The sequence below is a fragment of the Falco cherrug genome, chromosome 3 (assembly GCF_023634085.1).
Source record: "Falco cherrug isolate bFalChe1 chromosome 3, bFalChe1.pri, whole genome shotgun sequence".
In the NCBI taxonomy this organism is placed as follows: domain Eukaryota; kingdom Metazoa; phylum Chordata; class Aves; order Falconiformes; family Falconidae; genus Falco; species Falco cherrug.
In genome coordinates this window covers 99,583,882-99,609,873 of record NC_073699.1, presented here as the reverse complement: position 1 = coordinate 99,609,873, position 25,992 = coordinate 99,583,882, and the positions used below count along the sequence as shown (strand labels likewise).

Below are 25,992 nucleotides of genomic sequence, written 5' to 3'. Positions count from 1 at the left end.
GTGCTCGGCTTATTCTGCCCATACTAACTTTTGCCTCTTCAGGCTGGGCTTGTGTGTAAGAGGGGCTGGAAATTCTGCAGTTCTGTACTCCAAACCTACAGATGTGATTCACACCAGCCAAGCAGCAGGAGGAGACACCACTGTGCCACATGACACCAAACCCTCCAGAACTTTTCATGCTGTAGGAAATGTACAACACCCAGAGATACAAAGTAAAGATACACCAGAGTGCAGCGGGTGCAGAAAAACAGACGGAGAAACAACTATAGATGCTAGTCTCTGATTTTCTCTTTATGATGAATTACGTTCACTTAGTATTTCATGCAATTATTGTTGGCATTTTGCTTTCAGTACTTTTCTGAGAAGACTGATGTATAGGCATTTCTTCCCAGGTGTACAGAAGGTCACAGCTGAGCTTTTAGCTATTTTCAGACAATTATACTACATCAGATTAACTTAAGGAAAGGGCAGAAAGCTCGTGCAACTTTAATTCAGCCTCCTTGCACCCAGGCATTAGAGCTTTGTTTGAGTTATCATCACATACTCTTTTTCCTCTCCGAATAAGTACAGACCTTACCGATCTATTTGACACTGGGTGTTATATATAATTTTGTATTTGGGGAGGGAGGGAACAATCACCAGAATAAATATAGCCATGCCAACATGTGGAATCTTGTTGATCCCCACAGTATTTATTCATCAATAGGATTACAAAAGGATTAGGCAACCTAGAGCCATGTCGCAGATATTGCCACTTGAGCTAGTACAGCATTCCCGAGCAGTAGCAGACATTTATCCTTAACAGTGACCAACCCTAGACAGTAAATACCCAAGAAACACCTGGGGCTCAGAGCTATTTTTCAGGCTGCAAAGCAGTAGTGAAAAAGTGGAATTCTGCGTCAAACTTCACGACTAGAAAAGGAGTCTGCTTCAGGGGTTAGATTCTTGTCCTGCGTCCTGTCCTAGTACCAAACAGCTTAAGCCTCTATCACTGTCTTTTCACTACATCCCCTCTCCTCTCCCTCCCTCTGTTCCAGCTCCTGCATTTTCTTCCTGCAACTGCTACTTTTGCTACTCTGTCTCCACCACACAGGTACTTGTTAGGCCACAGATGACGTGCAGCAAGAAAAATCTTCCTGCTCTCGGCTCCTGTGCTCAGCATTACAGCACTTGAACAACAAAAGTACAATTATCTCAAGGAGGGGAATGGTGAGAGAGGGAGGAAGAAGGAAACCAAGTCATCATGCAGATGTAGGGAAAATGGCAGGGCAGTAGGTCCAGAAGTAGAGCAGGGCAGCTGCCAGTAGCAAAGTAGCAAAAGTAGCATCTGCTTTGGTACTTACTCCTTGCTGGCACAATAAAACAAAAACAAGCTTCACTGCGGTAGCCTCCACCAGTCAAGAGAAACAACTGCAAATAAAGGCTAATCATCTTTCCTTCAGATAAATGATGAGGCCAGCTTATATCTAGGGGGGCTGTTCTTTTGAACTAAGAAAACTAGATTAGTCCATTAAAATGCAGATAAATTCTGGAAACTTCAGCTGCAAACATCGCATGTTATTTTTATCCAGTTTCCTACTATGCATCTCTATACGTGAAAGTTATAATGTAACTGCACAAACGTGCAAAACTGCTTACAGCAAATTCATTTCCCTTAAACGACACAAAATTGGTAAGAAACACCATGTATTTAATTTTCTGGAAAATGTTAATGTGATGAGATGTGCTCATTCCAAGCACTCCACTTCTAGAGTATCAAATCCTGAACTGTGGTCCCTGGGTTTACGTGCAGGACGATCACTTACCGATGCTCTGTGAACAGCTGGCTGTTCCCCTGTTTCTGTCTTCGCTTCTGTATTTCCCTCTACTTCTGTGCTTATCCAGGATCTCCACAGCAAAGAGGAGCTGAAGGTGACGTGGCACTGTGCAAGAACTCGGACTATAAGGACTCGAGATGATCAATACTGATGATTCTTTTCATTGCCATCACCAAAAGGCATGAGCTGGACTGTTACCAGCTCTTCTGTCAAAATGATTTCTCTTCCAGCTATACCTCAAGCCCAGGTACTCCATAGTTTGACAGAAGCACACTTCTTAGCAAGCTAACTTTGTGAAATGTTATGAGTCATGCTAAAATTCCTACCCAGCTGAAATCCCTAAATCTCTTAACCCCGTTTGATTGATTTCCTTTTTGAGCCAACAAATACATAAAAAATACAAGTTCAGAATGTCACACAATGCCAGTCAAGGCGCAAGATAAGTCCTCTCCATTTGCTTTCTTCTTCGATAACAGTGAAATAAAGCACAAAACTGAGAAGGTCCAATTAATTTTTTGGACACTCTTAACTGAAGCTTTTATAACTCCAGGGCTGGGGAAATGGCTGAGCCTCTGAGATGATACATGCCAAAATGCAACATCACCGTGAATTTTTAGTTGAGTTACCAGCCAGAGTAAAAATAAAGGCTGGCATAGTTAATTACTAATGTTGCTGTGTCATCCCTGCAGCTACTTGAAATACTTACAAAATGACTAAGCCACTCAGGCATTAACTAAAATTACTAATTAATTTATGACATAGGTGGGTAAAAAAGTAATAGTATGACCACTGGAAAGATCTCTCACATCCCACAAACAAAATACTATTAACAGCAAGTGAAAACACTGAGAGTACAACTAAGCATCACTATAATTCTACATAAAGAACTCAGATTAGCTTCTGAGGAGCAAGAGAAATTTTGACTACCCTGATTCACAGTTTTTAACTAATAAAAGAAAAATACATGCTGAAAAATAATTGCTATCCATAGGTGTAAAATAAACACAAGTTTTTAAATAAATAAACAAGCTTTCTAAAACCAGAGGCTAAGAAAAATCTGTCTTTATCCACTTCACACACAAACTATCCATTTTCCTATGCACAAAAAAAAAAATATATGCAAGAGAAATGGTTTTACAAGAAAAATAGATACTAATGTGTAACATAACCAATGCTGAAAACAAAAAAGGAAGGGTCTTCGCACCGTGAGCATATATATATTATCTGAAGTTGCAAGTATGACACCCCTGATGTCATGGGCTAAGAATAGTTTTCTTCAATGGGAACTATTTTAAAGGGGGAGTTACACCATCAAAAGTAATTTGTGGTACCTACCTAAACCTAATGTTTTAAAAAAGAAATCTATTCAGTATAAGTATTTATATAATCACACAACACTAGAACAGATGTCAGTGCAAAGAATACAGAGCTATGTAATATTTTGCACGCAGGCAAGCTTTACTCAGAATAGCTACAAGAAAATCAGGATCACATCTTTTCCTGTTTAAATAATCCTATTGTTCTACAATTCTGACTTGGTATGCAAGTCACTCACTGACAAACCAGGCTTGAAATCTTCATTATTGCCTTTAGCTAAAACACAGTAAAACATTATTATAAGGTGTTTTGCACTGGAGTGAAATAAATCAAGTTAAATTATTTTGAAAGAATAGTAGGTACAAATCTAAAGAGCTTTTTATTCTACAGTAAAAAATTGAGTGGGATGGCACACTGTCTACTGAACATTTATCATCATTATGATCTCAAAACGCGTGGATTAGTCTCAGACACAAAGAAAAGTGGTAGGTGAGTTACACTCATCCTGCTCTATGAACAAGGCAAAATGCAATATTCATTAAAATTCATTGGCATCGCAGACCATCTCCAAACAAAACATGATCATGTGGCTTCCATAAAGCTCTGTATTTCTTCTCTATAGGCATTTTTTCCTGTGTTTATATTTTGAAGTACTTCCCGACACACTGGAAACTAACACTTGGTATTTGATCCATGCAGAACAGTACCGGAGGTAAAAAAAACACGCAGCCTCACCAGAAAACGGTGAGAAGACAGCCTGCTACCCTGGTGGGGTAGCTGCATTCGGGGTACTTCAAAACTTCAGCTTAAAGATCAAGGCTGATGGCTTTGACAGTACGTTACTGGAGTTGCAGAGCAACTTGTCTCCTTGGGACCTGGAAGCATTAAAAGAAAGTATATTTGCCCCCAGAGGAAACCCCGCCGGTGGCAGAGCTCTGTCGGTAATGCTGCCAGGAGCAGGCGTTTTGCCACCAGCAGCTGAACAGCTCTGCGACAGCCCTACAGAGATTTTTAACTTCTGCCAGCTCCTGCCTGTGCGCTAAGTGTGCAAAGAACCAGCCTGCAAAAAGAAAACCAGCTGAGTTGACAAGAGTCTGCCATAAATAAAATGCTGATGAACCACCACTGAACAGCAGACATCCAGCCCCGCGGCGGCCAGCGCAACACCCTCAGCCTACGGCCCATCCTCAGCCCCCTCTGCACGCAGGCGCAGGGAAGAGGCAGGTTACTGTCACCGTCCCCTTGACCCTCTCCTGGGACATGAGATGTGCCAGTCAACAGTTGGCAAAGCAGTCGCATCCCTCCCCACACGCACCGTGAGCGCGGACACAAACCCTCCAGATGGCAAGAAGAGGTGGCACGTCAGTGATGTGACGGCACTGCTCCTGCTGACACAGCAGCAGAGAACATGGGACATCTCTTGGGCCACCTGCTGCAGGTGGGTCCAGTTCCCAGCTGGACAGCACACACAGCTTCCCCCAAACCAGCACCACCTCATGAGCTGCCAGATAAAAATAAAATAAAACCAAACAGCAGGCCTTGCTCCCACGTTCACATGTAACACACACCGATGCGGAGTTGCTCAGTTCTTCTAACTGGTGAGAATTTCTAGCTGCAAAAAGAGTAATTTACAAAGCAGCATCAAGGGGGCCATACTACATACACATGAAAGAGGAGTCACTGGAGTTGTCCTCTTCTCCTGCTCTCTCTTAAAGGAAGCATATATTTTTAATAAGAGTATATAGAGACTGTATAGGAAAAACTTAAGGCCTGGTTAAATTTATTTTCCATTAACTGCTCATAGCTAGCTTCAGAGCCTGGCACAGCCTTTCAGTTATGCACGGATTTTTTTCTTCCTTTTGACTGCATGCCCAAAGTGACACAATCTGTTGACTTTTAACCAAGTGTTTTGGTCATGTACCTAGAACTGCAGTGATTTCAGACATCAGAATCACCATCAATTTAAAAACTGTGAGAGAAAAACCAGCCTGGCAGCCAACACAGGAAGCTTCCTCTGTAACAGAGGAGGTCACCAACCTGTCCTTGTCATGAGAAAAAAATGTGCATGCTGGTTTCACTTCTCCATTTCTACTGCTTCTTCTGTCTGGCCTCAAAGCTCTTAACTGCCCTTTTTTGGAAATATTAAGAGACAGGTTTATTCCTTCTAGCCCAAGCCAGTCTCCTAGTGCTAGCTTTGTCTGGTGAAGCTCTACCTACAGGCTTAGAAGACAGCTAGAATGGGGGATGGGGGGGCTTAATAATACATTTCAGTCCAGACTGTTCTAACTACACCTTCTGGAGTCAGGGATCGGCAGGTCAGAGATGAGAGAGAGCGGAGCCACCTAGTTTTATGGCTATGAAAGCCAATGACAGGACCTAGGGTTTGGTTTAGCAGTGGACTTGGCAGTGTTGGGTTAACAGTTGGACTCAGTGATATTAAAGGTTTTTTCCAACTTCCATGATTCTGTGACTCCCGCAGACATATGACAGGCAGGACCAAGGTGTGGAGCTAAAGCATACCTTTGGTTCCTACCTTTACTTTAGTATTTAGGTATGGCACAGGCTTACCCTTTGACTAACTTAGGGTGAAAAATGGTTTCCAAGTTATGAAGGGCTACTCCAATGGACTGGCTATGGAGAGAAATGCTGGAACTGAAACACACCCACACAGGAAAACCAAGAACTTGTCCCTTGTCCCTCTCTCCCAGCATCACGCTCCTTAATCAACTGCCAAAGAGGGTTCCCCACATCTTTATAGTCTCTTTTCGCTGTCCTAGTTTACAATTCACCCATTTATAGTGAGACCAGATGTGAAAAGTTTTGTCTGGATCCACTTTTCTCCCTATGGAATTTAATCATGTAGTTAGATAACTTCACCTAATGAAATTTTTAAGGATTTCAGCCTCTCGGTGTGCCACAGTAGGGCTGTCTGAGCGAACCTATCTTCTCCCTGCTGTTTTAGCCTGGACATCTTTGTAACAGCAGCATCCAACAAGGACACAAAACCATTTCCCAGATGAGAAGTGCCAACATCTTAAAACACAGCAAAAAACCTGTTTGCTGGCAGTCATTTTACCATATCACAGCTGTAGTAACAAAATCCAGGATTGCTCCACGTTCAGGTCCCTTGCTAGGATAGTGATAAAACTTTTTTCTCCTCCCCTGCTCAGAGTGGAGAAGACAGCAATTACAATAATCTCCTTGAAAGGACATTTTTGACATGCACCACCTAGCAAGAGGTTGTTAAATTCAACAATCCCAAAAGCAGCATAGTAGGAACTGAAAAGCTGCAAGTGACATAAGGGTTTTTTCAATTGCACTGAAATAATACGGGGGGGGGGGTGGGGGGGTGGAGGTGGTAATATTATGTTGTTAATTTTTGTCTGTTACATTCAAGTGCCAGGTAAGTTTATTAAAAATATGTGCTTTTTACCTATTTTAAAAGTCTTTTAGAAGACTAGATATACCCATTTAGGCAGAGAGAATCTCTAGGAAAAGAAATGGGAGTTTTACGAGACTGAGCAGGGGCAGAAGGGCAATAGGCATACCAAAATCTTTGCTTTTCCAAACACTGCTAAAATCCAAGCAAACAGTGTTTTCTGCTTCACTACTATCTGTGATCATTGAAGAAATTACAAGTGAACTCATCTTTTTGTTAAGCATTTTCATCTGTGAAAACCCACTGGCTCTGTTTAATTCCCCTATATTTGTCAGAAAGAAATTTAAACAGATTTTAGTATATCCTCCAACTTTTTATTTTATACATATAGATGTGTTTCCTGGGATGTGACAAAACAAACTAGTTGGTGGCAAAATTTATCAATAAATTTGTTCCCACAGAGAATCACTTTGCATTGTACCATATAAACAAAGCTTTGAAGCGTGAACTCTGAATCTGTACAGATTCCATGAGTTCTGTCCTTCTGGGATCACGATATGTGAATTAAAGGTGAAGAAGAAAACACGCTCAGTGAACTCTGCCTACGAGTAAATAACTATATTTCTCCTTACACTATCCTTAGGACAACTGTCTACGATTGCAATTTACAAATCTGGGGAAAAGCAATTTCCCAAGTCACAGGGAGTGGAAATGCCACATTGTGGAAGAAGAAAAAGAGGCTTTAGACAAGAGTAGAAACAACTGGCCTGCTTGCATGGAAAAAGTCCTGACATCCCTCTCACTTCCCATATGACCAAAGTTAGGTCAGCTCCCGCCTGCAGCAGGCAGATGGGAAGACACTTCCAGGATCTTGAAGTCTGCCAAGGAGGTACGAGAGACCATGAAGTTTAAGGAGGAACAGGGGCCCGAGGCAGGAAAACCTTCTGACTCTCTTGAATATGAAATTAACAACATGAAAAGAATGAGCATAACACTTTCCTGCTTTTGGTTCATGCATAGAGTACATTTGCAACACTGAAAAAAAAGGCAAATGAAAAGGAGGAAAAATCATACACACAGAATATTTCTAACATTGCATGAAAAACAAAAAAGGAAAAGATATTTTAATTTCGCCGATTGATCTTTTTTTCCATTCTAACACCAGCTCTTAAAATAACCTTTTAGCTTTGTATAACTTCATAGCTTTTTGAGCAATATAACCAGAAAGAAGGCAGCATCTCCCAGTAGCCTCGCAGAGAGCAAACTGAGTGGCAGAATGCAGACGTGCAGCATCTCCAGCAGCCCTGTTGGTGATCACAAACATCTCAGCAGTCTCCGGGTGTCCCAGGGAGCAAGCTGCCACAGGCGTCAGCTGCAAAAGTGGCAGGAAGCACCTCTCTGGGCTGACGAAACTGGAACAAATATGCTGCTTCCTACTGAGCAAACCTCAGAGAAATTATCCAGCCCAACTTCGTAAAAACCAAGAAGTTCCACGTGAGATCCTTTTGAAATATGGTGATCATCAGAATAAGCCATGGATCAGAGGGTTTACAATAACAGCTTCTTGTCTTTGGGTTAAAAAAAGATCACATCATTATGTGATATGTAGCACCCAAACTTTATACATGGAAACAGAATTTGGACAGCAGGAGAAGAGGACTTATTTCCATTATGGTTTATTTCCGATCATCTGGATTAAGCATTTGAAGTTTCTTGCAGTTCTGTTTAACTGTTTTTTTAGGAATAGTAGCTTCTCTCCCCCCAGGCAAAATGACAGGAAGCATGAATCAAGACTGTTTAAAACCGAAAATAACAACTTCCTTTGTCCTTTTTGATAACATTTTTGGTTTTGTGACCTGAGTGGATATTTGTGTGTGTGTGACGACTGTGGGAAATCTTTTTCCAGTGAGTCACTATTTTGATGCAAAATTTTACATAAAGCCAACAGTTGATCTTTTGTGTCATTTCTTCTGTTGTCAGTGGGATTAGGAGGAAGCTGAAAAACATGTAGGAAGAATAAATAAAATTAATGTTTTACAGGAAATTAGATGGATGTTCTGCTGCAGTTAATTTCCACTGACCACAGCAGAGTATGGCATGAATGCAGATAATGATGGTGAAGAAAAAATTCCAAGAATCAGCTTTAGCTCTCTTGACCATCCATTCAGAAAACACAGAAGTTACTTTAGCTTCCTTCAACTGGCAACAAGTGCACAATAAATCTTTTGTCATTTAGTGATAACCCAAATGTGCAGCACTCCGCATACCATGATGTTTTGAGTTTGGATACTATTACGGGCTAAGAGGACCATCCATCACTCTGTCCAGACCACCCAAACCATGTTACTGACCCTGTATCAAGGTTTAAGATCCCCTCATGTCAGCCTGTCCACAGACGGACAACCAAGACCTCTGCTGTCTCTGTACCATTCGCTGCCAAACAAATTTATTTTTTCAACTGAAATTTCTATAGGAAGATTACAAAAAGCTGATGAATTTAAAATAATGAAGAGTTTGACTGCTGTACAAGTAAGTGTTTCCAGGCAGGTTACTGAAAAAATGTCAATGAGAAAATTACTTTCCTCATTCAGAAGGTACTGTGAACTATGGCTTGCCTCAGGAATGAAGATTTACTATTTAGGTACATTTTACGCACCAAACTTGCACGTTAAGGAACAGGTGAGCAGCAAAGCTAACAAAACCTGGTTTCCAAGGATTTGTGTGCCTTAACACAAAAAACAATAACCCCCACCTCCCTGAGAACGGTTACAACACAAGTTACAACTTGCATTGCCCCACACGCATGCTGATTAGTGAGCCTCATAAACCATGCTGGTTTTCCAACTGGATGCTACCAGAAAATGTGCAACAGCGGAGCACTGCCTGCCTTTTTACATCAATGGCTCAAAAAGTTGTCAAGCTAGTGTCATCTACATGAGCTCTATTTCCCTAAGAAATTCGGTTAAGCAGAAGTCTTAGCTCAAACCTTTAAGGATTAGACTGATCATTCACAAAATCATAGCAAAAGTCACTGTACTCTACCAGATAACTTTTCAGACTTGTAACCAAGTACAACATTTATGTTTTGTGGTTTCATTATACACAGTAAGAAGCAAAGAGGAAACGCTTTCATTTGACGGTCTGGTTTTGACCAAGGGAAACCAACTTCAGGACTTCTGCAAAAGGCTTTCCACCTCCTTAACAAAAAACACCTGCAGCACAGATGCAAAAATTAGATTTTTTTTCTAGGCTTTGCCACAAATATCCTCTGACCTTGGAAAAGTGCATTAATTTTATTATCTGTAACACCACAAAAAAACCCCACAACTTACTTGTGCTCCAGGTGTCTTGTATACTTTGCTACAGACTGTGAAGTGTCTTGCATTTCCAGGCTAGAGGGATGCAAGCACAATGCAGAGAAACATAAGTGTTCAACAGGGAAATCTGAAGTGAATTACTAGAATGCAAAGTTAGTCACTACAAAAAAAGTTTTCTAGTGAACATCACTGATCTGATGAACTGGATTTTATTTGTTTGGATGATAATATAAATTAGCATTCAAACACTATGAAGTGTTTACACGTGGCGTATTTCAAACAATCTTTCCTTAGCTAAGGTAGAATAGATAAATGCCATACACACTCTAACCACTTGAATACTGGATGTTAATACAAAATGAATATACTAAGCGACTGCACAGGAGCCATGAGAACACAAGAGGCCACGGACACCTCTCATTTTTTAATCCCTCCCTGAGTTCTTCCTTCCAACCTCCCACCATCTTCCCTTTGACTCCTCAACAAGACGTACGTGGCGTACATTATCTCAGCCACACAAAGACTTTGCAAGGCAGTGCCTAAAACCTCCTGACTATCCTTGCGCTACCTGTCTGAGAACTGGCTAAATCTACTCTAAAAGTCTAAATGTTTTCACCTTTTCTTCAGAGTAGTTATTTCACTCAGTCAGCAAAATCCCAAATATCCCACTGTGAATATAGCAGTAGTTTATGAATTTTTGTATCTGTAGAAATACATAACATGCTCTAGTGTGTTTTTCCTGGTTTTGCCTTAAAGGTTTTCTTTGTGAAATGTGTTGAACCAGCAGTTTTTCTGTTACTATATACATCTGAGTTCCTGTTTTACTGGAAATGTAACAGGCACAACCATGACATTTTTATGCTTGTCATTAATGTGTGCATAGGATTATCAGAAGAAAACTCCTTTAGGTAACACCTGTTTGACAATTCCTAACTGCTAACATTTCTACTATTGTAATGCAAGTAATGACAAGAGGCTGCATTTTGTGAGACTATGAGCTAAATTAAAACATAACGATACCAGGCTACTTATCTTACAGATTTTCTGTACCCTACGTCAAACCGTGGCCAGCCTGCAAGACATCACCCAAACATGCAGCAAGCTGCACATCAGGCAGAGCCCACAGCCCAAGTTGCAATCAGAGGGAACAAGGAAGAGTTGTCAAACAACAGGAGAATTCAGGCAGGCAAAGTGTGACTGGAAGAAGGTACAAGCTACCTTTGTACACCACAAAATGATTCAGAATATTTGACATTTCTTCCCCAGCCTCCTTCTCATCAAGAAAATAAATAACTGCAATTCTTGACCAATATTAACTGGTCATCATCGTTGGCTAGCCACTGGTAGAAGTCATAGAGGAAGCAAAGAAGCTAAAGGGAGAGATGTTTCCCTTATGAATAATAAGGCAAAGTGCTTTTTTCTACGGAAGGGATCACATAAAAGATGGTAACAACATGAGCAAAGCTGATACCGTTGGCAGAAGACAAGGGAGCAGCAGTGAGTTGTGGGGGACCTGGAAAGCAGGGAGGAAAAGGTGCAGCCCTCCGTGCTGGAGGGCTATGGGGGGGCACCCAGCACAAGCCGCAGGCCAGCACAGGAGCCCAGCAGCCACAGCCACCACCGCAGGGCTGCTGACGGTAACACCTAATGCCTGTGAAACACTAACAACCAAAACCACACATTTCCTTTCACTGTTTCCAGAGCTGCTCATTTTGTGATGTAAGAAAAAAAAAAAAAGAAAAAAGAAACAAAAGAACTTTTTCAAGCAGATTTTATGAATTGGGCAGAATGCTTTTCCAGACCCGAGAGCCACATGAAACACTTCAGCATCAGTTGATCTCAAACATTTTTCAGTCACCTTACCTTATCACAAAGATGACTGCTCCTGCACGGCATTAACTGAAACATAATTACTGAGGGATTTTTTTCCCCTGCTTTTCACCTTTTCTGAGTTCAGCCACCAACCCTTTCCCCACCTGCCCTCTCCCCCTCAAAAATCCTTACAAATTCAGAAAGGTCTGTGAAGAACCTGTTTTGGTAGTTCTATTGTAGTAAACATTTAGTAGGATGCTCCAGTTGCTTAATCATGACAGATATTGCCAACACCTCTCTGCGGAGGTGTGTCTGGCAGGGTTTGGGGTTTGCCATGGAGCCTTCCTCCACAAGGTGAGCCACCTTACTAAAAGGAGCCATTTTGCTGACAGTCACAACAGAGAGGAACTTGTCCTGGCATTTGTAATTGGAGCTTTAGTGACTGATTGTCCCTAAAAATGTTATGAAGAAAACTATTCTAGGAGGGATTAGCTCTTGGTTAGGAGCTAGAAGCCTAGGAGAGTGTTTAAATGCCATGAAATCAAGCAGTGCTCCACAGACTGACCGTTCTGGAAGAACAGCTCTGTGGATCAGCTTCCCGAAACACAGCTACAGCAGGATGCAGAGCCAGGCTCCAGAAAGCTCCTGCCTTGTCGCTGGGGGTGGCAGTGGCTGGGCAGATGGGTTACGGATCCCCTGGCTCAGCCCCCTTGCAGAGTCACACAAAGCTTCACCTTTCCTCAGATACAAAGTCCCAACCCTGCTGACACAGTCAGCAAGGGATCAGCTACCCTGGTCTTTGGCTAGACACGTTTCTCCTTTTCAAAGTCCATTCGAGCCACTTAACTGTCATGGACGCTGCCTTTATCAAGCCTGCTTTCAAGCAAGTGGCAGATTCTCAATACTACCTGGCAGAGCAACTGAAACCTGACATGTGCAGAAGGGTACTCCACTCTCCCGAAGTTCAGATCTTCCCCTAAGCATTGCCTTGCCTCATTTTGAGACGGTTGGAAAGCTTTTTGCTTTCGAGAAGTGTCACAGGCACCACAGCTCCTCCTCCATTTCCACCTCCAAGTAAGAACAATTTATCTGTTTTCCCAGCCAGCCCCAACTGAATGAGCTCTCCTCCTCTTTTTTTTTGTTCCCCCAGTCCCTTCCCACCATACTGACACCCACTACAAGAATACCACCAGCAGCAGGTCGGTCCATTTGTGCTCCCCACAGCCCTTCAGCCTTGTCTGTCCTGGGCTGTGCTACATCTGTACATTTCCTCCCAGGAAAACTGCCCCACGTTGGATAAAACTACAGCAAGACCAGCAACAGCTCACAGCAGGGTCTAGCCCAAAAGTCCAAAGGATCACACAGCACGTTACTGACGTTTGGAGTATCAGACAACCTTTAGTCAAGTACATATACCACGTTCTGTGATCATACAGTTGCATTATTTGTCTTAATATCATGTGCAAAACAAATCTGATGGCTGCTAACGAGCTTTTTAGCTTTTGTAAAGGCAAAATCTCTAATGCATGTTAGCGCTGTGGGATTTTCCAATAGGTTTTCCAAGGGGAAAAAAAAGGTAATAAAGAGCCCTCTGCTCCTTACCAATCTCCTTCAAAAAGCTGCTGAGCAAAATGCTAAATGAACATACTAAGGTCACCTGAAAACCAGCTCTGACCAGTTATTCCGTGGCTCATCAAGAACAAAATATATAGAGAATACTTTAAAACACTGTTCATATTTAATATTTACCTTAACTTAAAAGGGGAATAGTCAATAAAATAGGAGACTACCTACTTAAAGGTACCATAGTAAAGAACCAGAAAACATTAAACAGTACAAATGAAGAGCTGTTATGATAACTGGATAGTGTCTGGCATCAGAAGACTGAAGAAATACACACGATGGTGTAAAAGGGGTACAATGTCTGAAAAGATGCGCAGTTGGGACCAGCTACCAAAGGGTTTAACACATCATCTCTTCAGACTCCACCAAACAGATTCATGAGGACCTTCGTTACCTGACATCAGACAGATGCCGCCGGAGAAGGAAGCTACTGGTGTTCCCAACTGCTCACTTGCAGGATAAATGCTTTTGAGATCCAGACCACCAAACTACAGTTTACCTTTCTTTTCTTTTTTTTTCGCTACACCAATTGTAGCTTGCTCACCAAGCCTCATTCACCCCTCCTTCTGCCTTCCTTTTATTTTGCTTCCTCTCTTCCCCTGTATTACCATGTGCAGTATAATGCTGTTAAATGACTACATTTGTGAATGTTAGAGAAAAATAACCTTTTGAATTCATTTGGTGGGAACCAGCAGAGGAGTTGCATTCAAGGACCAAAGATGACTCCCTCCATCCCCTCTGAAACTGTGGCTCTTCACAAGCGCATACCAGGCTTGATTTTGAAATTCCCTTTTAATGCAACTACATACTAGTCTCAATTTTAAAGTTCCCTTTCAGTAAAACTACCACCTGTGCTTTCTTTTAAACTATTGTGAAGAAATATGAACCCAGAAAGCTATATTTTTATATCAATATTCTAGAGGCATTTAAAAGGGAATATAGCTTTGCCCTCATTTTTTAATCTGTCAATAGAAAGCTTTAACTAAATTACAGTAATAGTATTCAGTTGAATTTAGTTTGTTGTACAGCAAACATATGTGAGCTATAAATCTCAAGAAACAAAAAAAATCTATTTAGCTGTAGGCACTTTTATATCAACAGTGGGCTTAGGTATGCTTTCAGTATTTTGTCTATTTGATGCTAATGCCAATGGATTATGCAGATTAGATATGCCTACCAGTGCAGCTCCCTGATAAATTACAGGCTTTCTATTCACAGCAGGTCCTCAATAATTCCATTTTCTGTGCTACATGAAAATATAACTTTGGAACAAAATAAAGGACTCGGTCATTGAGCCATTCTCTGAAAGTTTTGTGATTTGTATCTTAAGAATACAATGATACGTTGAAGCATGGCTATCTTTCTGTACATCAACCTGCAAGCAGCAGGACTAATGAAGCCTTGTTTTCTATTAAATTATGTCCTACATTTAGCACCCACAGTGTAACACAGTCCCTGAGCCCACCAGAGCAACACAGCTGTATTCCCTAAGCTCTCACACAGCAGTCATTACTCACACAGTACCTGAACTTCTCCATCACACACAGAGCTCTCTCCTTCCAAGTGTCCTCCCACAGCATTACTCCACCACCTCCTCTTCACATCTTCCCGCTTCCTGGAGTCATCACCCTCCCTCTGCCACCCAGCTCCTGCCAGCCTAGCGCTATGGCTCCACTGATGGGTGACCAGCGGCAGCTGAACAAAATTAATCAGACCCGTGCTCTGCCTCCTCTGGTCAGACATAAACCACTCTAAGCTGGATAGTGAGTCCCAACATCATTAGAGGGAGGAAGGACAGACAAAGAAATAGATAAGGTGATTGCACACACACTGTATTTGCTTCAGAAGGTAAACATCTAGTCTCTTCCAAAGGCTATTGGGATGTTGTTTGGTGGTTTTCAGGAAACACATCTGCATGACAGAGTTATCAGAAAACTGACCTTTAAAAAATATCCTGGTATCATTATTTTTCATTGCACTTCTGCTTTTGGAAGCATATTTACACAGTTAACTCAAAAGAGAGAATATAACCAGTAAGTCTGGTGCTAAGTTTTATGCATGTTATTGAAGCCCTGAAGAAGCCATCTATAAATATTAGTGCTGCTGCCTCAGGCTGAGGTCCTCTGCCCTATCTTCCACCTACAGAAATGCCTTAGCATGACAGAACAGGATACACTGTGCAATTCCTTAAAAAAAAAAAAGATGGGTTTGTGGCAAGTTTTCCAGTTTCTTCTAGCCATGAGAGATGAGGGTGGTATCAGCAAGAGGTTTAACATGGTTTTGGCTGCTGTGTTATGAGAGAGAGCTCAATAGCAGTCAAATAGTTTTTGCATTTGTACTTGTAAACTGTGTCATGAAGCCTAAAGCAAAATTTTCTCTGAGGAGGAAACACACAATCCAAAAAAGTATGGACTTTTGGCAAAGCCAACATGGATAGTTGGGAGAGAGCCTACAGGTTTCAGCCTGTCTTTGGGAATCTTTGAACAGGCTGCCACTTGAAAATTAAGTAAAAGGCAGGAGTGGAAAACTGGGGTGTCCTGGTTTCGGCTGGGATGGAGTTTATTTTCTCCCTAGTAGCTGGTATCAACGCTGTGTTTTGGATTTAGTATGAGAATAATGCTGGTAACACGCTGATGGTTTGGTCGTTGCTGAGTAGTGCTTACCCGAAGTCAAGGGCTTTGCAGGTTCCCATGCTCTGCAGGTGAGCAGGAGCACAAGAGCCGGAGGGAGCAGAGCCAGGGCAGCTGCCCTGACCTAGACAAAGGGATATCCCATCCCATATTGTGCCCTGACCTAGACAAAGGGATATCCCATACCATAGAGCGCCCTGACCTAGACAAAGGGATATCCCATACCATAGAGCGCCCTGACCTAGACAAAGGGATATCCCATACCATAGAGCGCCCTGACCTAGACAAAGGGATATCCCATACCATAGAGCGCCCTGACCTAGACAAAGGGATATCCCATACCATAGAGCGTCATGCTCAGTATATAAACTGGGGGGAGTTGGCTGGGAGGGGCCGATCGTTGCTCGGGGACTGGCTGGGCATCAGTCAGCGGGTAGTGAGCAACTGTATTGTGCATCACTTGGGTTTCTTGAGTTTTATTCCTCTCTCCCCCCCTTTTCATTACTATAATCATTATTATTATTATTATTACTGTTATTACTATTATATTCTACTTTATTTCAATTATTAAACTGTTCTTATCTCAACCCATGAGTGTTACCTTTTTCCTGTTCTCCTCCCCATTCCACTGGGGGGTTGGTGTGAGCATGGGGGGGGGGGGGGGGGGGGGGGGGGGGCATGTGGTACTTAGTTGCCAGCTGGGGTTAAACCATGACATGGGGACACAGTCATGCTGGGTTTAGAGAGCATGCCTGTATGCTTTGCTTTGGACTACAGGTTATTTTTTTACCACCATCCACATAAAATTTCCCACTTCCAGCTGAACTACTTAGCTGAAAACTGGGAGTCATTAGCTTTAAATAATGGATAGATATATCCATCATAAAAAATTATATAGCTGTGATTATAGTGGCCAACACCCACTCTCTTAGATTATCAATAAGCTGCATTTCTATGGAAAGGATCAGCACTAATTACTGTTGCTTATATGCTTATGTGAAATCTGTGGATTTCATAAACTTAATCGAAACCACAGATCTCTTCAAGTATTTCCACCCCTACTGGTATACAAAGCAACAGGAACTGGTTCTGGGACGTTACCACCAGTTTCTACTGGCAGAAGTGAGGGCCTAACATGAACTTTCTTCCCTTCCCTTTCTTTCATCCCCTCTGTACAATCCATGAAACACATTACCTTTTCCTCTAGAAAAAGCCATGCCTTTGAAGGACAATATTAATATAACTTGCTCTAAAAGAAAAGAAGCATGAAGGCAAATAATACTGTACACAAAAGAGGATCCCCGTCATTTGTCAAGATCACCAGCTGAATTTCTTTCATGTGAAAGGCAAAGCCTCTGAATGTGCTTTCAATTTTTGGTGTGTTGTTGATGATTAAGCTTGATTTTTTTTTTATTTACAAAATGTCAAAATGATAAGTTTAATTATTTTTTCAAAACATTTTTAACAGAAATGTTGTTGAATGTTCCTTGTCTACAACCAGGTTTTGTTTCAGAATTTATGTAATGCAGAACAAAAATACTTTCCTTCAGAGTCCTACATCAATCTTAATGATAACTAACAGTAGTAGTTCATCATTTATCCTCAGACAAGTTAGCATTTTAGAATTACTTGACTGTTCTAAACGTAAGCCTTTATCTTCTAATAATGCGAAATACATTAATCTTTCCTGACTCTATTTGGCACAATTTAGCTTCCTTCTGAAATGTTGCAATTCTTGGCAATTATTTGAATCTTCCTCTGAGACCTAGAATTGCAAAAGCTAAAAATATCAAAACATGCTATTTCAGGTAGGAAGTATATATATTAATTCACACTAGCAAGAACTGAATAGAATTAACAAATGAGCTCAAGCTTTCCAAAATCACAATATTTTGTATTCAAACAAAGCCTAGTCAAATAGAACTAACCATGACACAGAAGACTGAAATAATTTTTAAATACATTATGTTCTTTTCACCAAGCATTCAGTCTGTTCAGCTTAGTGCCAGCACAGGCTCTCCTTAAATCCTAGACTGCATTCATGGGATAAACTGCTGATTATATCAAAGGAACCTTCTCCTTGCCAAAGGATTTGATACCTGGCTGGCATTTTCACTAGCCAAGTGTGTTTTGCAAGCTTTATGAACCATGCTGCAGCCTATGCTATTTTGGTTCCATGATAGCTAGCAGCAGCAGCTGAGACAGATCCAAGCCTGTCATTTTCTAATCCAAGTCACCACATGCATCGTGCTTCATCAGTGATGAAAAGCAGAAATATAGCAGCCAGACATGCCTTAGGCTAAATAGTGTCTTTAGCCATATAGTGTCCAGAAGACATTTTAATGAAGTCTAATGTGCATAGCTTTAACTCGATTTGAATGCAGCAAACTGCACTACACATATACACTCAACACAGACCATGCATTCATCCTCAAAGAAAACTGAAATTACTTTGATTTTGGTAATTGTCAGGTATAACTTCAGCAGTGTTTAGGGAAATACAGCTGTGCTGTCCTCCATGGAATCACTTCAAGGTTCCTCAGCAAGACAACCAAAACTAAATGTTACTGCACTGAGGATGAGGAGAAACTTAAGCAATTTTGTCCTCATCCCTGGGCCAGCAATATACAATTTTTAACAGCAGCAGAGCAGGGCAATAGGTGGGGTGGAGGTTCAAGTAGGGTGGTAAAGTTTTTGGACTGCAGGGGAGTAAGGGTGAGGACATGAAAGAGGTCCCAAATATCCCTAGGGAGTAGGCACCAGCAAGGAGTTACAGGGTTCTGAGTGGGGGAGAAGGTTTAGGAGCAGTCAGGGATGATTTGGGCCCATAGCAGGGTTTCTTTTCCATCTTCTCCCCAAACTCCCACCCCCCTCCTCCCAGACTGACCTCGGTACAGCGGACCACTCTGCCTATCGCTTCTCTGCTCTGTATCCTCTTTCCCCATCTCTCTCCCTGTCAGGCAAAGCACCCTAATTCCCTCCTCCCATTACCCTTTGATACCTTTCTCCACACATTCCTTTTCTGCCACTTCCCTCAGGAGCTTCTGGCATGTAAGGACAACAATGTGAGCTCGATGTGACTTGGAGAAGAGAGAATTATAAAAGGGACCAACAATGTTCTTTCCCTGCTCTCTTTGCAGGCTGTTCTGGTCAGTTAACACTTCCAATCATCATCAGCTGGAATTTTCCCTGATTAGTTTAATTCTTCCCAGTAAATTCATAGCCTCCTTTTGGATAATGGATATTTTGAGTCACCAGGTCTCGGGAATCTGAAAGAAAAGCCAAATGGAAATAACTCTTTCCAATCTTGAAACAATTCAAATAGATCTCTTACTCTTGTGCCCAATACACCATTACATTTCTTTACTTCCAAAAATTCCACTTGGAGGGTGAATGTTATGTGCAGAACAACCACACCAAGGGCTAAAAATAAGTTGCATATACCTGTGACTGAAACAGTACAGCAAGGCCAGAAAAATCCAAGAAAATGGGGAGTGATTGACAGCCAAAGAAAGTTTCTCAAGTAAAATTACTCTGCTGCTGACAATATTACTTAACACAGGAAAACTTCCACTGGTTTCTAGGACATTGGTCCCACAAATGAACTCTCTCTCAACCTGTCTTTCAAGTCTCATCTCCTTCTTCAACAATTGGCTTGCCATAGGGAAAAAAATGCCCTTCATTTTTCTAAACAAGCAACCTATACATTGTTCTCCACACACTTCCTGAAACGAGTGTGTACATTTATGTGTATGTAAAATCTTTAAATTTCAAAGCACAGTTATATTAATTTTAGAGCAGAATTTCAGGCTTCCCTCTGATAATATAAAATTATGCTGCCTAGAGTGATGTACATTCAGTACTATAATAACTAATTCAATTTGTGTAATGTCTCTCCTTTTCTCTAATGTCAATTATCTTCTACAACACCACAGTGTAATTGCAAAACACTAGAACAAATTATGCACAAGAACCACTTCACAAGGAAAAATCAGGAGGATGCATGAAAAAAATATATGATTACAAAGACGGGGTAAACTGAGACAATGAGATCACTGTTCCCCTACAGCTTATAGAGTGGTCCTATTTTAGGTTTTTTTCCCATCAACACAGAGCAGGTTTTGCAGCTTTCCCCCGCCCCCACCCAAAACAGGTATCAGTTAACACTGGAATAAACACACTGGGTCCAAATTTCAGTCAGTGTAAGATCACAAAGTCTTTCCAGGCTGCACTAGAATTTCATGCCAGCTCAGAATAATTCTCGACATCCACAACATGTAATGTTTGACCCTTTTTTGAAAAGCAAGTATAAAGCAATTGAAAAACACTTCCAAACAAGCATAGCTACATTTTACATTCACCTCTGCAACAGTGATTATGTATAGTACAATGCAATGCAGATCCAGGCCTCACAATATACAAGGGCTACTATAAATTAACGACCATGTAATGAAAGAAATTGAAAGGTGGACAGACAAGCATAAAGAAATATAAACCATGTAGTTATCTTAAAATAAACCACTTGGAACAGGAATGTGAAAAAAATCATGACTGCTAATCAGAAAAACCTATAAAAACTCCAACCAGTTAGCTAACTATAGATAGAGGCCCGCTTCTCAAAAACTCAAATACACATTACAAAACAACCAGCTATACTGCTCGTCTTTCAAAGACATCGATTCATTTTTTCTTGAAAAGGAAAGCCTTACAGTATTCTAATGAAAACAGTGGGTCTGATTGTTTAATTCAAGATAACAAAACGCCTCAAACTCGTCCTCAATGATAACCGTGACCTTGTATTATTTTGCATTAGTCTAAAGAGCCCTCTAGTGTTCACCTACCGCAGGCATAATAAATTATTTCAAATGACTAAGGAACTTCCTCGCAAATCCCTACCTATTAGCTCTATCAAACACCTCTAGCTAGTGGAAAGAAAGCCCATTTTAGGCGCTGGGTGATACATTTGCATGAGGAAAATAATTTAAATTCCACAGTTAAAACTGTTTAACAGGAGAATATTTCTATATTACTTTCTGTATAATTTTAAAGGACTAGGGTTTAAACAACATTTCAGCCAACCATTATTTGTATAGATGTATTGATACATATTCATTGATATATATTTATTTACACATAGAAGAAGAGCCTTCAGTCTTCAGAATGAACTAGCTCTGCATTCAGTCATTGCTGCTGAAAGTCAGTGACTAATGGGCCATGCTGCAATCCTCTCCAAAGAGGTATTTTTCTATAGAGGTTCTGTTCAGTTTTTGAAGGACCACCCCATTCCAGTTTAAGCAATGAATTGCAAAAACCTTCAGACCATGTTGTGGAAAAAAGGCAATATTAGTTTAAGATTTCTTACTCATTCACATGCCCCACTCCCTCACTGGGTCAACAAAACTGCCTGTGGAGATAAGCTATGAAGCACCCCACGACATGCCCCAGCACTACCACAGCGTACAGAGAGACTGTGCCTTGGAGTTCCCTGTCCATCATTCAAGAAAATATTTTAACCCATTGCTCCAGAGCTGCAAGACAGAGATGTGTGCCGTCTGTAAAACAACACAAAACATTCCTACCTTTTGTCCATAGGGAGTCTACTGATGGACACATGCCATGCGTACCTGTACAGTGACATATACTCTGGACACAAAGAAAGAACAATCTCAGATATATACCTCATCACAGCAGTGCCTTAAGTTGGGTAATAATAATCGGCATCATCTATCCTTGTTGCATCTCCGCACCAAAGACATACTTCCTGAAGAATGGTGTTACCGATCATTCAGACACCCTGAAATATACTGAACCTTCTACATGAGCTATTTTCCTCATTATAAGTCTCTCTCTGGTGGATATTCTGTCTTAGTTACTGAACATCTAGATCCTCCTGCTCTTGCTTGCTGCCACAGATGCTGCCCATGGGGCCACCGGAACCAGGGCATTTTCCTGCAGGAAATTGACAACCTGTCAGATCAGGCCCAAAATCTATCACATGGCCACCCTAGGGCTGGTGCTGGCAACAAAGCAGTAGGCAGAACTCATGGGATGGAGAGAGGGCATAATCATCTCATCTGGTGGCACACTGTCCCACAGGCTCCACTAGGTGTCCTGACATCTGATCATGGCTCCTCTCCTTGCCTTGCACCAGCACAGATAATATACAAGTCCCTGCTGCTGTTTCTCATGAACTGGCACTTCTAGGTCCTCATTTCTCTCTGGACAGCTAGAAACATCTTAAAATACAAATGAAAGGCTCTCCAAGCTCCATCTGTGTCCCCACCCTAGTGACACCTACCTGGCCCATCCCTGGAAACACTCAAGATCAGGTTGGATGGGGATCTGAGCAACCTGATCTAGTTGAAGATGTCCCTGCTCACTGGGGGGGTGGGTACGTGTTGGACTAAACGACCTTTAAAGGTCCCTTCCAACCTAAACTCTTCTATGATTCTGCACTTTCAAGCCACAAAATAGCAGTTTTAAACACTGTACAGCTCCACCAACAGGGAATGCTTCATTCTCACCTTCTGTATCAGCTTTGGAAGCAAGCTTGAGATCTAGCTGACAATGCAATTCAGCTGATTTGCAGTGAATACAGGTATTGAACTTCTAAATGGAGTGTCTTCAAGCCCTCTTACAGCTTCTCCATTGCTTCCTCTGCTTTAATAGTCAAGCTTCTAGTCTGACTCAAGACTGGGCCAGTAGAGGTCTTGGCTTTGGAAACAGCTCAAGAGAGTCTTAGGACAGGACTTTTTCCAAAACCACACATCTGCTGCATACAGTGATCACCTCAGTCATCCCAGATATCCTGGACCACACCAAACAGTATCAACTATTTGGAAGGTTCAGACTAACGAGTTAAAAACAAGTATTTATGTTGCGAGGAAGGTGCCTTGTGGGATGGCACAGACAAGAGCTTGCAGATCATTAATAGGGACTCTCTTAGACATGACCCAATTGCCTCTTTAAGGAGGGCAAGCCAGAGGATGAACAAAGTAAAGAATGGATAGGATGAGACCAACTGCTTGCAAACCCAAGAGTAACAGATACCTCTTCCCTGTCTCTTTAGCTCTCTCTCCCCCCCAGCCATGAAACACCCGTCCCAAGGTGCTACGTGTGGAAGAGTTTACGATGGTGGACCTTTGGGATACCTGGTACCCCATACAAGCAGGAGGAGCTAGGCAGGCTTGTACTGTATCTTTTTTCTTTTTTTTTTTTCCCCCAAGACTGACGCAGAAGCAGCAGCATGTCACCAAAGGGCACTAAGCTGAGGAGGTGGCCCAGTTTTCCAGAAGCATTCAATCCTCAAAGTTTTTCTGAGAGAACTGATGGGTCCAGGGAAACATGTTATGTAAATGGACACCTAAGAACAGTTATCAGAAAATCTTGACCTAAAGCTTTTAGCTTTCTGAACAAGTCCTGCCCCTTAAGCTCTACACTTAATTTCCTCTCTGGAATGGCCTTGGTTCTTGTGATGGAAGACTGCATCCAGGCTTTGTCTGAGGTCAAGAAAGGTGCAGTGCCTATCTGAACATGAAACAGTCCACAACCCTACAGAGACATAGTCTCCATGATGAAAATGTAAGACAGCTGCCCCTTCATTGCCTTTGCATGGATTAACAAGCCTTCCTGTAAGTGGGCTCCCAAGAATTAGACAGCGCAGGGTGAGTATAGCTTTCCATAGATAAAGCAGTCTCATTTGAACCGCTCTGCAATCTCCAATACCTTGAGTTCACGTTCCTAAAAATGTTTATCATTGCAGTACTTGTTACTGAATCTTCCAGTCCACACCAATAACAAGCACTATGGATTTCCCAGTGAAGGGTGGTTACAGCTATCACAGAATGATTACCATTCACCTTTTTAAGGGGAAACTGGTTCTCATCCAAGCAGCTGTAATGTGAGAACAAAATGTGAGTAAAAAATTGTAACTAACTTCCTTTTCTTATCCTAAGGTCAGCAAGCTACTGTTGATTACACCTCAAAACTCTGTTTCATTGACTGTAGTCATGATCCAGACACGAAAGAAAAATACATTCTCTGCACTTAGCATTTAAGAAACTACTTGTGTACTTACATGCCCAAGAATTCTTATTTACACTGCCCAACCAGTATCGTGTGAAATTCCATAGCCACACTCTTCAGGCACCTTTCAAAAACCCAAACAAACAAATGAAAAAAGGAAGAAAAAAAAAAACAACCAAACAAACACACACAAAAAAAAACCAATCCCATCCACACACACAGAATTTATCTGAAGATCTATCTATCTTGTGTTTACAGAAGCAGAGACGGAGCCTTTGACCTTGACAAAGGCAAAGGGTTGGATTAACACTGCCACTATTGGAGACATGAAACTTTCTCAGATTATGAGTTTACTCCATCTCTTAGAATTCTCCTAGACCCCATTATGCATTCAAAATTGTCCAATACATGGCACCTTTAACACCTGTAACAGGAGCATGGAATGTATGTGCCTAGAAGGTAATGCAACAGCCATGTCAAAACCTCTATGTTCTTTAAGCTACAAAAGCAGAACTTGTATGAACCAAGTGGTTACACTGGTACTTCCACAGTTTAATTAGCTTTGATGCAGCTCTTTAAGGTGAATTTAACTAAGATTCTCAACCATTTTTTCCTGTAGGATACCTGTTCTCAGCAAGCCAGGCAATTCCTTATCTACACCACAGCTTTTTCCTCAGGGAGATAATGCAATAAACACCAACATATTTTGACATTTTGTTCCTTCTTCCTTCATAATTCATAGTAGCTTTTTATATCCACTGCATGGATAAAGAACAAGAAATGTAACCCTGCGGTGAAATAAAAGCAAATATATTAAATACTTGTACAAATAATATTACGTTTCTAGAACTTTTTGATTTTTCTTTTTGTGCAAAAGTTTTGAGATTAAAGCTTGATAGCAAAGACATCCCTTCTGACAAGACTGGTATTCACCCTCAAGATGTGCGAGACTGTCATTCCAGAATCCCTTTAGATTTGCTGCAGGCTAATGATATATTATGTACAATCAGAAACACTGCTAAAATAAGGGGATTAGGAATCATAACATAAGCCTTTGTCTGAGCTCTATTAAGCAAGTTAGACATAAGAAAAGCCATTTAGTAACTACTTACTCACTATTCCATTAGGAAGGATATAGAATACGTGACATGGTCTTAACTCCCACATGTTTATTTACAGGATTCTTACTTCAGGGATTTGAAAGGATATTTTTGTGCTGCAGTTACTCTACAGACAAAAAGATGAATTATGTTAAATATGGAATGAAAATGTCAGTTTGCTGACTTCAGTTATAGAGCATTTGTACGAAAGCTTTAGAACTGTTTAGAACTTCCTAGCATTAGCACAAGTTGGTTATCTAAATGTAAATTAAATTTATGTTTCCCATCAGTATCAACAAAATTATCAAGGGATAATAAGCAAAAGGAAAATACATAAAAACATGTAGAGATTTTAAGTCTACAAAATTACTCTACTGAGGTCATTAACCACAAGGCCAAAGCACATATGATTTTATGAAGAACAGTACCAAAGAAGAAAACCTTGTTTTCCCAAAGGAAATTCACTGCTACTTTACTATTATTATATTTTTCCATGTAAATTAGAGTTACATTCTCAATGTCCTGTTACGATTTCCCTCTTCCTGTAACCTCTATTAGAAAATGAAAAAGCAGCATGAAAGCAAGCAGACTGACACTAGAACATATTCATTATGCTGCTCTGACACAGGGGACCAGATTGGTTTATTATATTAACGATAATACAGATTAATTTTAAAGAACCCTACTGGTCCTACTTCACAGAGACTATAGATGCCAGAAGAATATTTTGTTAAAACAAGCAATAAATTCCAAGGTCAGGAATGAACTGAGCATGCCATTATTTGACAGGAACATTTTCAAATACTTCCCATGACTCAAAATCATGTTTGACAGTTGCTATCAAGTCAACTGTCAAAAACACAAGGTTTCATTTTCACCCTGACATAGTCCAGAACTATCAACTAGACTAACCCCTGAGAAAGACACAGTATTATGTACTCAATTTGTTCAATATTCTTTCCTTTCCTCCTT

General features: G+C 41.1%; 1 protein-coding gene across 1 annotated transcript in view; it reads right to left on the bottom strand.

Moving 5' to 3' along the window:
* Nucleotides 1-25,992, bottom strand: part of RNF144B (ring finger protein 144B) — a 96,185-nt gene that overhangs the window by 55,263 nt on the left and 14,930 nt on the right. The gene's annotated exons all lie outside the window — the stretch shown is intronic.